Source organism: Anguilla rostrata, chromosome 10 (genome assembly GCF_018555375.3).
Source record: "Anguilla rostrata isolate EN2019 chromosome 10, ASM1855537v3, whole genome shotgun sequence".
NCBI lineage: Eukaryota > Metazoa > Chordata > Actinopteri > Anguilliformes > Anguillidae > Anguilla > Anguilla rostrata.
This window is the reverse complement of record NC_057942.1, coordinates 17,110,949-17,126,725: the sequence shown is the minus strand read 5'-3', so window position 1 is coordinate 17,126,725 and position 15,777 is coordinate 17,110,949. Positions and strand designations below refer to the sequence as shown.

Below are 15,777 nucleotides of genomic sequence, written 5' to 3'. Positions count from 1 at the left end.
AGAGGAGGTGCTGGGCCAATGGTATGATCATACTTACATAATTTCCCGAATGGGAGATGGATTGTGTTGCAAATGCCACAATGCAACCTGCAGACACTTCCCATCCAAAATGGATAAAACCCACGGGTGTGACCTCACCATGAAGAAGATATGGAAGGACTTGTCAAAGAGTGGGGAAGTTGGAGAAGAAGTACAATGCCATGTGGTGGTGCAGAAATCATGTTTTGGTGTTAAATAATTTGGTTTGCGCCTAACCATGCTTTGGGTAGAGCCCTGTACTAGAGTTGTCTTGGCAGGGCTGCCCAACCCTGTTCCAGGAGATCTACCATCTAGTAGGTTTTTATTTTATTTATGATCTCTAGCTGTTGAATGAGTAGGGCCACCAGTTCGTCTCCCCTTCATTTCTTGCATTGAACGTCAGTCCTTCACCAACTAGTGGTCACAACAGCCTCTTTGTCAAGCCCCTTCAGAAGCAATTATCCCAATTGCACCACCTCAATCATTTAAGTTGATAAAGTAATCGCCACTAATTAAGCACAGATGATAATTGACAGCGATATCTACAAGTGACACTCACATGTTAAATGCAATTACTTCGATTACTTTGAGTGCTTAATTCTGTGAACATGCCGCAGTATTTTAAAATCTTGTACAGAGGCATGATTTATTAGAAGTGGGAAATGCCCACATTAAAAATAAGAGTAGTTACATCACATTCAACTTAAAAGGTAAATGAGAAAAATAAATTCATGATTCAACTAATGAACCAATTATTGTTTCAATCAAGACTTCACAGTAAGTAGAATCAGGTGTATTAGTACCCGACTGAAACAAAAACCTGCAGCCAATGGCTTGGATAAGATTGGATACCCCTGCTTTATATGGATGCATTTTTATTTTTACTGCAGTGATACTCAATCCTGGTCCTGGACAGCTACAAAGTCCCCTGGTTTTGGTTTTTTTTCTTTCTTAAAATCAGCAACCAATTCAGACCAAAAAAATAAAATAAAAATGTGACCTGAGTTAACTGTGTAAACAACTGCTTTGATCACTTGCTGTGCTACTCAAGTTCTGAATAACAGTGCAATCCAACAGACCCTGCAGCTCGCCATGACCAGGAGTGAGGCCCACTGACTCAAAGACATGCTTTTCATAGCATTTAAACTTCCATCCATGTTCACTTTCCTTCCTGACTCTCCCCATATTATATCAACTAACTGTTTTTATAAATCGAACATAAATTAATTTGTGCAATTAATCACTTGACTGTGCCATTTGAGTGAAGATGGGGACCCCAGGAGGATAATGCCTGAAATACAAGTTTGAATCCCTGCAGGGCACATGGTGGTGACAAACTGATGGCCCTATGAATAAAGTGTGCTTTGTTCGGGTTGGAGTGAAAACCTATGGTAGATCTCCAGGAAGAGGGTTGGGCAACCCTACTTCAATCACTTATTCAAAATTATGTGGTTGCTATCCAGTGGTGAACAGGATGAGTCCAAGGTAAGCTGGAACTGGAATAGGATGGTGGCCTGGGACAGGACAGGGTTCAGGAGATGCAGATCGTTCAGATGTGAGCAGAGGTGGAAAATTCAAGTTCAGAAATTAAAAGTCCACCCCAGTGTTTTGTTCCACTCACATCGATTTCCCTGGTCTACGGATTTAAATAGCCTACTGAGATTGTCTGACGCAGAAGGGGCGGGCTCATTCAGCACCTGTTAAAGGTAAACAACCATCCATCCTTCAATCGGGTCGGTGACAGCGAGACCCAGGTCTGAAGCCACACGGGCTGCTTGTGTTTTCTCAGCAGTGTAGCATTTCTTTGCACGTTAGCAAAAGATTTCTAGTTCAATGTGTTTTTTTCGGCACAGCTAGACAGACTCGACGAACGACACCGCTCCTCACAGTCGTCAGGGAAATACACTTAACTAAGGTAGGCATTGCTACTAACATAATTTCAACTAACTTGTTTCGCAAGCAACATATAGCCTACTCGTGAAGAAATATGTACTGTGACATTAACTGTCATGCAAAATATCTTCACACGAATTGTGTGTGCCTCGCTTACAACCTATAGCCTACTACAGCCAAAGCTACTTGTTTTTCAAGTTGAAAAGGTAGCACGGAATGCATGGAATGCAATGGGTAGTTTAGAGAAGTACAAACCTCCCTTTCAGGATTAAATTCGTCGGACCTTCAGGATGAAATACACGAGGAATTATCACCCCTTACATTCGCTTCAGTTGCGTTCAGCTGTCGTTTTTGTGCTTTGGCGTTGTGTGCTTTTTATAGCCTACGGATAACCCGTTGTTGATGCAGTTAGGCGTTACCACAGTAACGATGAAGAGCTTTTAAGTGTTTCTCTGGTAACGCTGTTCCTGGCTTTCAATTATTTGGCCAAGTGGAAAAGAGCTTTCCGAAAAAATCTTTTTGTTCGCCGGTGAATTCGGAACATGAACGTGGCGTTGTAATGGCATTTTTGCACAACTTTAAATTAACTAACTATGACATGCTATAGGTTACATTAATCTCTATGTAGGATACTGTCATTAATAATATTTTACATAGCAGATGCCGCTAGCTTCTGTGCTTAAAAAAAAGCCGTTTCATTACGTTAGGTCAAATGTGACAGGAGCTTTTCCACATTGTTTTTTGCATTATTTATTATAGCGAGTAGTATTTTCGCTCCGGAGGTATACATTCTGCAGCCTTTGATTATCTCTCGACGTTGACTAATGTACATTTGTTTAATCTTTGTCATAGCAGTGCCTGTTCAACACAAGTCAGAAGTACCATGTCTACCGGTGAGTCACAGATGAATGAAGCGGATGCACAGTTTAACTTTCCACAAGAATGTGAAAGCGGGGTACTCCTTCTCCGTCCAGCTGATTCCTGTATAAAGCGATGGCTACTGCTTTTCCGGAAGGCGACTTCAAAAAAGGACCGTCAGGGGCCGGATTCGCCTACTCGGCGCCGGCAGCGCCTCTTACTGGCTATCATCATCCTGTCAGGTTTGACCGCCATGGTGCTGCTCCTTCTGTGGAACTACCAGTGCATTTTCATCGAGCGCCTCTGCCAAGGGCATGAGGAGAGCTCCGTCTTCCCGGTTTTTCCAGGATGGATGTCCACGTCCACGCCCACCGCAGGGAGCCTGGGCTGAGATCGGAGAGGGAAACGGACAGTCCTTCTCACCCTCAACCCCGTCCCCATCACCTATGTTGTAGGTGTTGAGGACCGCAGAATAGCCTGTGTTTGGGAGGATTTGTTAATATGTTCCCTGGTTATTAAAGTAGGCTACTATTGAACTAGTAGAGGGGTTACCGGGGATATTGTGCAGCCTGTGAAGTGTTGAGTGACTGTCGGTTGCGTTATTTGCGTCAAATTCTTGCAGTAGCTCAGCAATACAGACCGGCTTTTACAACTATACTCCTATACATTTGCCGAAGAACCCAGCTCTTGCTGAGGGCACATAAGTTGCCATGACAATTAGGTCACTACATACTCTTCAAGCCAGTTCGCTTTTAATTTAAGTTTAGGAAAGTGGGCACTGCACTGTCCTTAGATGCAGCTGTATGTCACCCACATGTACTGTCCATCGGTAACTTCCGGATTAACTGTCTCGTGCTATCACAACCCCCCTGCGGATACACTGCACAACCTGCATTTTCTTTTCTTTTTTCTTTTTTAAAATTTATTTTGGTGTGCTCTGTTTCTGTTCTCTTGTATTTGTTCTATAACTATTTAAAATGTCTTCATTTTAGGATTTTTTTTATCTATGTAATTGCTGTACTCTTATTCTTCTCATTAAAAAACAACTTTGACACTGCTCTGCGAACATGTGCTCTATAAATAAAATGTGTTCCTGGAGGTATCAATACATGAACAGGATTGCCCAACCCTGTCCCTGGAAATCTACCATCCTGTAGGTTTTCACTCCAACACTAACAAAGCACATGTCATGCAACAGCTATTGATCTGAGCTGCTAATTAATAGAATGAGGTGTGCCAAAGTAGGGTTGAAGTGAAAACATACAGGACTGCCAGATCTCCAGGAACAGGGTTGGGCCGCCCTGGGGCGTATTTCACAAAACAGGATTACTGAGGGTGCCTCCCAATTCTCAAAACATTCATCCTCCTTTCTTGCACTGCCTCCTTGTCTCCTCTGTGCCCTGGAAACCAATCTTTGTGTCCTCTTTCCCTCTAGTGTCGCAATACTGGAGGAGACGAGCGAAGCGCACAGAACTATATTGGTGGCTTCAAACTCGTCTCCTCCCCTACTTTCCTCCACATACTTTGGGGTGTGAGACGAGCAGTAGTGGGGCAGTGGAGGAAAGGAGGTGAAGAGTGAAGAGTAAGGGCAGGCAACCTGAGTTTGCTGGATAACTGTAAGTGGTCCAGATTTGGGATCTACCAAAGTCAATAGTCAGCTATGTAAAATAATCATGGGTAAAGTTGTGTGTTGTGTAGATCTCCTTGCAGGAGGATGTTTAACAAACAGATAAGTGATAAAAATGGAAATGGATCATTTTTTGTGTTAATTACGATACTCGTTAACATTCTGTGTAAAATACCTACAAGTGCTTCGGTTTCAATGGTATTCTTTCCTGTTTAAATGAATAATTTTAGCATAAGCTTAAAATAGTCCATTACTAAATGCGTACTGTACACATGACACCCTAGGCATTCCCAATGGGTACTCAATAGAGATTCTTGTAAAATAGGAACATTGTGAAATACTATACTAGTACAATGATGCAATGTGCAAAAAGTGATTTGATACTAACTTTTAAATCAAGCAAATTTTGAGTATAAAATTCACATTCACAAAATGGACAATACATTACTAGTATACATTTTTGCAGGAATAATATTCAAATTAAGAGTGAATTAATGTGCATGGTTATGAAATAGTAGGGCTGTTACCAAACAAGACGTTCTGTCTGCCCGGTGTAAATATTTAAATTAATTAATTGCAGCATTCTTCTTCCTATGATTCCTGTTTATGACAGTGGATTTACTGCTCATTTTATGAAAATATGCCAATATATGCCACTTACTGTAAGTATTATGTTATATTTGTTCTCTAAAAGAAAACATTAGATAAATACAGAATAAGGAGCAGCAACTTGACGAATGCAGTAATTCTCTAGTAGCTCAAATGCTTTGGACCTGATTTGAAATTAAGGAATAATCTCAAAAAGGTTGTTTGCTCATTGTACTCTGTTGTTGAATGAGTCCCATGGACTCAAAAGTGCTGTTTAAAAGAGCTGTGAAGTTCCCCTCCCACAGGGTCTACAAGACCTTTTCTGGATGTGCGTCCTCTCACGGCCAGAGTTCAACCCTACCGGTCACTGTCAACAGCGACTTAATGCTTTGAGGTCAAAGCAGCAAAGCAATAAAGTCACTGATGATTGGTTTAAAGAAAGAAATACACTTTTTAACCATTTCACTGTTGGCTCAGTTGTGTAAATTGCCTTAAATTATTTTACAGTATGCAGGGTGACTGTACATAACTTAATTGAGGGGCCTTTTAGTGAGCAGCTGTTCCAACGAACATAGCCAGGCCGGAAAATGCCTGCCACTGCTACACTGTATTATTGATAATGGGTATGCTTAGAGCTTAATACGAGGATGTGCAACCATTAGGAGAGTAAGGATATACAGGAACACAAAGAGCTCTGTTTAGTAGAAGTGAAACTGGAAAACAATGAAAAATGACTTCTTTCAACTTGGAGAGAACAAAAACAAACCTTATGTTGTTACCATGGCCACCATAACTGTGAATTTGGCTCTGGCCCCTCCCAGACTCCAGAAAACAGCTTTTAATTTTTCGCTTTTTTCTATCCCCCTGAACGGACTGTGGACTGACCAGTCATTAAGAAATTTGACTGCAGTCCTAAATTTATACATTATTCTAGAAAAACGGAACAAATTTTGAGATTGAGCAACACAGTGCTTTAGGAACATAATCTGTCAAGATTTGCTGCACTGTGCTCATGTTGCCACCCGGGGGCAACATAGCTGAGTTAAATTCATTTCCCCCTTTCAGACATTGGTGATTTCATTGCTTTGGGGAAAAACAGCGAACAAGCTGAGTTACAAAGGCCTGCACATTATATTATTGCACGTATGCATTTTATGACACTAGCACCTTAATATAGCATGACAAATTTAATGAATGAAAAAACAAAATAGCACAATATTTTAGAAATGCAAATATATCCAGGCAAAACAGTCTGCGAGACAACTGCATCTGATGCATGTGCTTGTTACTGGCCACAAATTAAAGGTTCTGATGAGACAAAAATAACTAGATGCTGATAAAATATCTTCATGCCATTTCTTCATAATGCATTTCAATTTCACATGAATTATTGAGAACGTTTACTGCTGTTGGGATGAATGCTTTTTCCTGGCCCTTTCATTCTATCTCTGGGGTATTCTAAAACGTTCTGAAAGAAGAGTCTCATATCATCGATGCGGTCTGTGGCAGCCATTAGGTAGCATGCCGTGTGACTTCCAAAGGACTACCTCGAAACTCTCAGGCATGTTGGTTCAATTTATACTTTGCCATATGAATCTGTCTTTTCAAGGTGTTTGGGAGGCATTCTCTGATCTTCAACAACCCCTCCTTTTTCATAAATGAATTGTTGTGGTTAAAAGGACCGGGTAAGGTATGGACAATTCAGTATATTTCATGACTGGATGGCTGATGTACTTTCGGGATAGGTATAACAGTAATTTTCCCATACCACAGGGTACCTCATGCAAATTTAAACAGACTGCCGGAACAGATCTTGTGGTTGAGTACAATCTTTAGAATGCAGTTGTTGATACACGGATCAGTCTCTGATTGATACGGAGCCATTATCTGAAGGTTGAAGGATGTGACTGCTTTTTTTTTTTACCAAGGCCAATGTCACATGCCTCCTTCTGGTCCTCTGTGATAGATTTTAAGAGACAGTTGAATATTGATTGGTAATTTCCCTGAGAAACATCCCCTTAGGTGTCCTAACAACGGTAATGTTTAGCCTCGCATGTGTACTGTACATATAATTGACGCAGATCGATAAAGCTCTGTTGTTCCTCGCCATCACTTTCCCGCAAAGAGCACGCCCTGCATTACTTCCTCCAACACAGGAAATCTAATGTATTGTGAAAGTGAGCATGTGTCTTTACTTCTATTATTTTTTGCTCAGTGGTTTGTGAGGTAACCACAGTAAAACCCATTTATCCTTTTAAGGAGCTTAAAGTGGAGTGGTTTTGTCTGTTTTGTCAAACCTGAGTGTGCCTTTGTGTGTCTATATATGGGTATATCAGTTTGGGTGTGTATTTGTATACAAGTTTATATAAAAGTGTATGTTCATGCTGCTAAATGCAAAAGCATTCACTTAACTGTATATGCATGGGCTCAACACACTTATTTGAATGTAGTATCTACCACTATGTTGGCTGTGCTTTTATGTGAAACTGCTGTCATTCTGTTGCTCAGCCTTGGCTGTGCAGTTATATTGGCTGTACCCTCCCTCTCCTGGTTCAAGCCCTGATGCAACCTGGATGCCTAGATGCGTCTCTCCATGATGTTCAGGACAAAAATAAATAAATAATTTATAAATAAATAAATAAATAAATAAATAAATAAATAAATAAATAAATAAACATTTCAGGCCACCATAACATTTGAGACATTAATGTTATGTAAATGTAGTAGAATTATGTTTAGTTCTTTGTTGTATATCCTTTGACCCATAGACATAACTGAGTATCTTCGCAGTTCATGCTTTGACATTTTCATTTCCTGTTTGTGGGCTACTTGCCTTAAGTTTTTTCTTCAGCATATGAAACGCACAAGTGCTCTCTTCCTTCTTAAAGGGTAACACCACATAACAGCATCCCCCAAAGATGTCAGACCTATTCTTTTTAGTCTAGAGGTTTTTCATTAAATTAAGCTGAAATTGTTGTTAGAAAAGGACAGCATTTGGGTGAAGCAATCATGCCCCGGTTCATACGAAAACACCGATACCAATTGTGCACATCCTTGTGTGTCCAGTACAAGGATATAGAGGATACAGGCTGCATGCTAACAGCGCTGTCAATGGCTGCAGATGGACGGCACTAGCTAATTAGCTCCTACCTTAGGATCTAGCTTCTCTAATCCACCTCTAGTGAATGAATAAGTCTACCATCATATATCGATTTAATTTGTTTTTCATTAGTGTTATCGCAATAACATTCTTATGCACATGAAGTTGTAATTATATAAACTAATTCTTTAATGAAAAATGGGCTAGCTATACCTAATTTGACAGTATCACATCACAGAATATGACATCAGTGATCATTCTGAAGATTGTTCAAAAAGGAAGGTGGGGAAAAAATGTATTTTTATAAATTTTTTTAAAATAAATAAATAAATTAAAAAATAAAATTCATCTTTATTTCAGTGAGATTATGTTTATTAATGTTGTGAATCATAAACGAGGACTTCCTCCATTTGACGGGTGTATTTGATCTTTTATAATGTAATAATCTGGTGCTTACCCTTTAATGATGTTCCAAACTGTTCATTTTGGTAAGCATGTGGTTTGGCCTATGTCCCTGACTGTTTTTTTCCTTCTTCTTATTTCTCAGAATCATAATTGCCTTGACTTTCGTTGGCACAACTCTGGTCCTCATGTTGACAAATGCCAATAACAGACTCCAAAAGCAATGAAAAGGCTCGAATCAAGACTAAACTAGATCTCTCTAGAGAACTGAAAGCTCTCTTATACCTGCACTAAGGAAGGAATTGAACACGCCCGACTCATCAGACGCACCTGTAAGGCTATTTGTAACCAGAATTATGGTGCTTTGAAATGAGGGTGCTGCAATTTCTACATGATGAAACCGAAATGTAAAAAAAAGAGGAACAAAAACCTTTAATAAAAGCCGAGAATCTGCACTTAAACCACATGTGATTACAAATTTAGAATCGTGGAGTACACAGCCAAATCAAGAAAAAAAAAAGCCTTTGTCCCAAACACTATGGAGCTCACTGTATTTCTTTTCCTTTGATTGCCCATTTTATTGGCTAGTTTAATACCTCAGACTGTAACCTGCCCAATCCATAACCTGTCCAATCCATTTGATTATTTGCTTTAATGGATCCTTCGTTACATTTAATCTTACCATTCATTCTATCTCATCATGCTATCAATTCATTCTGTCTTTACTATTACACCACACCAGTCAGTGGAGGATGAGCTCCCCCACTAGAGCTAGGTTCCTCCTGAAATTTCTTCCATTGATGAATTTTCTCTTTCTACTGTTTGAGTGTTTTTCTTCCCATTGGTGAGTTTTTTTTACCCAGTTGCTTGCTTTTTGGGGGTTCAGGCCTTCTCTTGCCCAATTTTCCTTTCTGTTTCCTCTGTACAACGTGTTTGTGACAGTGTCTCTGAAAAAAAGCTCTTAACCAATAAAATTTAGTTGAATTATGTTGAAGTATCTGCAAATCTGTGTTAGCCATGCTTTCATGTTAGAATATTTGTCGCTCTGCGTTGGCTGTGCTAGGGTGTTGGATTATGAGCTACTCTGTGCTGGGTGTGCTTTTATGTTAGAATATCTGCCACTCTATTGCTCAATCAAATTGTTTACATTGCAAATTGTTTACATTCCTCAGTTCGTCCAGCTCTGTGTTCTAATCATAAAATCACTGCTCATCTGCTTCATTTTTTGTCTATGGAAGTGAGTGAATAAGAAAGTACCAGAACCTGTATGTGTGTGTGTGTGTGTGTGTGTGTGTGTGCGTGCGTGTTTGTGTGTGTGTGTGTGTGTGTGTGTGCGCGTGCTTGCCTGCAAGTGTGTGTGTGTGTGCGCGTGTGTTTGTGTGTGTGTGTGTCATGCGTGTTTGTGTGTGTTTGTGTGTGTGTGTGCATGTGTGCGTGCTTGTGAGTGTGTGTGTGTGTGTGCATGCGTGTTTGTGTGTGTTTGTGTGTGTGTGTGCATGTGTGCGTGTGTGCGTGCTTGTGAGTGTGTGTGTGTGCGTGTGCGCGTGTGTTTGTGTGTGTGTGTGTGTGTGTGTGTGTGTGTGCATGTGTGCGTGCATGCGAGTGTGTGTGTGTGTGCGTGTGTGCGTGTTTGTGTGTGTGTGTGTGTGCATGTGTGCGTGCATGCGTGTGTGCCTGCGTGTTTGTGTGCTGGCTCACAAGGCTGTGCGTGAATGTGTGTGTGGGGCATCCCAGTGTGAGTCACCCTCCATGCCCGGGGGGTCAGGAACTCATCCACTGCTCAGCGTCCGTCAGGCTGGGCAAAGACCCCCGGGCCAAGGGGACTGTGGTCTGCCCATCTGTGACATTGCCAGTGCTGCAGACACACAGTGGCACCTCTGTCTCGCGGACAGACCCAGTGAAACGGCGCCATTCATGGACCAGTCTACCGGCGTCAGAGTTTCCCCCTCAGCCCTCAACACAAAAGAGGAACCTCCCAGCCTGAAAGCAGGGAGGAAAAACAGGCTTTTTACAGCTGCGCTGAATACTGACACTGCTGGACTGAGAAAGGGGGCATGGGGACGGGGCAGGAAGGGGGGACGGGACTGAGGGGGTGGGCAGGGGGGGTTTCAGATCGGCCAGCATAATCAGGGTATGCCGTAAGATGAGGATTTAGAGTGACATCTGCTGTAATGGTAATATAGTTGATAATACTTCCTTGAAATACGGAATATATGTGAATATTGTATCATCCTCATCATCATTATACACACAATAAGTCCAGGCCTTGAGAGTTTTGGGAATTATGCTATACAGTAAATGACATCTTGATGATCACGATTCACATCACTTTCATAACAGGGCCCACGCAAAAGGTTTGAACTCCAGTTATCAGTACTTCTTTGTAATTACTCGATGTGAATTGCCAGATTACTTAACATTCACAAGCTTTCCTTGCTGATGCTTATAAGCGTCAGTACCTCATACATCAAGTAGTTATAAAAATGTATTTGGGGATTAAATTGAAATGCGACACAGCGAGCATGCAACTGGGTTAATTGCATTCTGTGGCAATGACAGTATTTTGCTTTATAATAAAAAAGGTGATGGTGCTATGGTATGGTTCCAGTTTTAATTTGTGCAGATAAAGAAGCGATCAAATCAAGGTATGGAGAAAGGGAGGGATTAAGGGAAGGCTAAAATCCTGTGTGTGTGCACGTGCATATGTGCGTGCATGTGTGTGTGATTGCATATGCCCGTTTCTGTTCCCATATTGCCAGGTTTCGTCTGCTACTAACTCCCATGAGAAAACAGCATTGAACAGATGTCCCTCTGCAGTACATATGCAAAGTAAGATATCTGCTTTGTGGTTCTTTTTGCAGTACATTTTAATAAATGAAATTATAAATAAAATTATCTTTATTTGAAGAGGTAGGGGTACATTACATTACATTACAGGCATTTAGCAGACGCTCTTACCCATTTATACAGCTGGATATATACTGAAGCAATTTCGGTTAAGTACCTTGCTCAAGGGTACAACGGCAGTGTTCTTACCCGGGAATCAAACCTGTGGCCTTTCGGTTACAAGCCCAGTTCCTTACCCACTGTGCTACACTCCGTCCATGGGTAACTGTGAAACAAAGCAGGCTGAGAATGCAAAAGATTATAAAGCCATTCAAATGTAGGGGAATGATTAGATGGCCATATGTAGAGAAGGGGTGTGCAGTGCCTGTATCTACACTTTCATTTGTATCTTAATTTAAAGGTACTAAATCAAATTTAACATAGACAATTGATCTTCAAAAAATAAGGCCTGAAACATACCCTACATAAGTTTGTGAATACGGACACTTCGAGGTACACAAAGTTGATTCATGCGTTGTTGTGTTCTAAAATGTGACACCTGAAATTCTTAAAGCAACGCTAGTGCAAGCTGCAGTGTCAAGCAACGCTGCGAGGGGCGCTATAGCAGGCAGCATCAGGATGAAGCTGTCTTCAATTCGCACTTTCTTCCACTCAGGCTTTTTGAAACTCTCCTGGATCACTCCCTTGAGGATTCAGGTTTGTGACCTCCACAGGGACATGAAAACACACGTTGAGTATGTACAACCAGGCTGTACGTTTGCAGCCTGTCGGCCCAGCATTTGCATTCGCAAATTTACATAGGGTAGGTTTCGAGCGTAACTCGCAACAACTGGGGTCAAAAAGATATTAGGCTACTCCATCAGAATGTTTGGTTTTGAAATTAATTGGTGCTGACTGCTCAGTCCAGTGATTAATTCCGTCCCCCTGTCTGAAACTGGTAAACTCAAATATCACATGGTTGGTTGAGTCATTATTGACTGGCTGGGGGGCAGAGTTCAACTTTATTTTCCTGTTCATCTCTGTACTTTCCCATAGCAGGTCACCTTGACAAATTAGGTCAAATTGTCGTCAATTTAATACTTCTATCATGGGGAACCTTTTTCTGAAATCTTTATCCACTCTGGAATACTTTTTAGATGAAGACTTTTGAAGGGCGGCACGGTGGTGAAGTGGGTTCGAATCTGGCCTGGGCCTTTCTTTGTGAAGTTTGTATGTTCTCACCCTGTTCCATGGGTTTCCTCCGGATACTCCGGTTTCCTCCCACAGTCCCAAGAACATGCAGGTAGGCTAATTAGAGACTCCAAATTTCCCATAGGTATGAGTGTGAGAGTGAATGGTGTGTGTGCCCTGTCATAGATTGGCAGCCTGTCCAGGGTATATTCCTGCCTATCGCCCAATGCATGCTCGGATAGACTCCAGCACCCCCCGCGACCCTGCCCAGGATCAGCAGGTATAGATAATGGATGGATGGATGGACTTTTGAGCTAAGAGTTGCTGAACTCATGTGAGGATATTGCCATCTTTACGGTCAATCGCCCAGAGATTTTATAAACAAAAAATGTGCTCAAATTCCTGGCCATGGAGTTGGGTATCAATGAGTTGTGCTAAGCAACTTGGAAAAATCTGAGTGACAAGTTTGTGCGCCCCTCGGTGGTGGGGAGTGACATATAATGAAGAACACGGAGTATACTGAGTATACTGAGAACGGTTTCGGCGACATGTTTCCATTTGGAGTATACTGCCTACTTTAGAAGTCAGCTCCCTCTGAGGGTAGCATCCTAATTAAGCCGAGACCTCAAAGAGCAACAAATTTGGGACGGGCTTTGAAGGCAGAATGACGTCACAGAAAAGTCATGTGATTACAATGCGTGATTTCAACCAAGATAGCTGGCTAGTTCATGTAAGGCTCACTAAATAGGTTATTCTAGTGTACTGAATAATTAAAATGTATTTTAAAATGTACATAACTGAAACAAATTATTGAGTTTACTCTATGGACACACTTGTGGGCTAAACAAGTGCCGCCACTGTTTTCAGTGGCCATTATTTGAATGGAAGCAAGAAACGAAAGGGAATCACAAAGGCCTACGAGATATCCTACCCGGAGAAGGATACATCTGATGCTGCCTTCAAAATTTTCTGAATAAAGGCACCATAGCAGACATCATTTTTTTGTAACTTTCGAAAGGGAAGTGCCCGGATGCCTTCTTTTCATTCATATACTGCCTGCGAAGGCAGCATTTTGAGACCCAGCATGTCTGTCTGCGGTTACCAACCCCGCAAGAGGCCATGGCTTGCACAACTTCCTGTCTGAATACAGATACAGATCCATACACACCCCTAATGTACAGACAGTTTTTTGTTCGTATTTGACTATGACACCTGAGTTAAGACCCCTACCCTTTCAAAAACAATAAATCAGAAGCTTGGTTTAGCATCACCTCTAAAGGATGGTGCCTTCAGTGCTGGGCAGGGCTCTATGCAAACTGTTTTTCCAAGGGCCACAGGGGCTCCCAAGTTGAAAAATGTAGGAGCACACTAATGCATCCCAATTAGTAGTTGTGCTCCTAAATAATTTTTCCAGGTAGCACACATCAATTTTCAGGAGCAAACGCTCTTAAAATGGGAGCACTGTAAAGCCCTGCTGGGGCACTGAATTTTATTTGGGCTAAAAGGGAGAGTGCTCACTTCTGGCCAAATAACACAACTTTCACGAGCAATTTAGTAAACCAAATAGACCCCTAGAGAGCAAAAGGCTGAATTTAGATGTCCACAGAAGGGGAAATCTAGGCCACGACCTTTGACATAAACGGATTAGGTTAATCCCAATAGAGCTCACGTTTTAACCGGATATTAACAGGTATTAATAGTTTCCTAGTCAGTTAGAAAACTTACACTTTTCAACTAAATGTAGCAGTGTTTTCATCTGAATGCCTAGATGACCTTGATGGAATTTCACTGACTTTTCTCCACAGGAATGTTCACTGCGTCTCCCATCCAAGTACTAAGCAAGTCCAGTCCTACGTGTCTCAAACAGATTGACATGAGAAAGCCAGAAAGTGTTGTCTGTTGGCAACATGGCTGTGGGTCCAGACTGAGCACAACAACCCTTTTAGCCATGGGCATAACGGCTGGGAGATGAGACAAGTCCCAGCAGGGGCCACTGCTGTAATCCCTTGTGTATTTTGAACTGCTGTATGAAGGACAATTGAACGGCCCCAAAATAACATGAAACCTTGAAATAATCCAATTAAAACCCTAAAATTGTGTGCGCCATGATGTTACCAGTGTGTACACACCCCGTTTTCGAGGGCCACGGGGTGTGTAATTGATATAGCACTGCAGGGCTAAAGCAAAATATGAAAGATTAATTAAAAATGAAATAAATAAATAGCTTTTCATCCCCGCCCCCACCCACCACAAAGAGCCTCAAATGAATGGCAAGCCCCCTTTGATAATTTAACATATGTTAAATGATCATTGTTAGTTTACATTATGGATACTTATTCAGAAAACACAGTTTTTAATTACTTGGGCTATATTTTTCCTCGCACCTACATTTCTGTTTTTTTTTTTTTGCTTTCAGAGGTCATTAGCTTCAGCTCTAATTACAGCAATGTTATAGCTTGCAGTGTATAGCAAAGAGATTCCCCATACAGTGTTTAAAAGGTCTTTAAGAAGTTGTTGGAAAAAAAATGTATTTTGTGCCTAGAATAGTTTCTGAATCCAGACAATCAGATCTCAAGGGATATTTAGAGTCTCTCAAATTTCCTGTAATGGAGAAGTATACACCTACCAGCTATGTCCACAGAGACCCTGCAGATTACAATATTGTGTGTTTTTAAGGATAAAAGCAGTGGCGTGCAAACACATTTGTTTTCCTACTGCTGTATTTCTTCGTTTTACTCCCCTGCACCTGCATTAACAACTGGTTATGCATAACCCTCCCTTTCATGTTTCTGTGTGGTTTTATTGAAAGGATAACAGCACAATGAAATGGAAATCTCTTCTTGAAAACCAGCCTCAAATTTTTGTGCTGGCTTCAATGTCATGGAACTCACATACAGGCCATACAGACATAGAATGAATCCGTTTGATCTCCATTTTGATCTCTATTCAACTGCCTCAGGCAGAGTTCTGGCAAGATGGCATGGCCCGGGACAAAGGCACAATTTAGAATACTGAAGACAGCACTAGCAGAGCCAGAAGGCCTGGCACAGCACTGTGGCAAGGCTGCTGTCATCAGAGAAGGGGGCAGGGGGCATTAAGCATTTACAGTATCTGAACATAATACACCACTCAATAGTCGCTGGAGACAGTGAGGGGAAGTGAATGGGTGAACAGGGACACTACATTTTAACAGCTAAAGAATGAATAGGTGAATCTGAAGATGGAGCAGAGCAATATTCTGTCAAATAAAATATCTTAGATACTTTTACTACAA

The 15,777-nt window shown here is 41.4% G+C and overlaps 1 long non-coding RNA gene across 1 annotated transcript; it reads left to right on the top strand.

Moving 5' to 3' along the window:
* The first annotated feature begins 1,730 nt into the window (after positions 1 to 1,730).
* LOC135265161 (uncharacterized) lies at positions 1,731 to 3,826 on the top strand. Its single transcript, XR_010332868.1, has 2 exons — positions 1,731 to 1,933; positions 2,764 to 3,826. It is a non-coding gene; the product is annotated as an uncharacterized LOC135265161 (long non-coding RNA).
* The last annotated feature ends 11,951 nt before the right edge of the window (positions 3,827 to 15,777 follow it).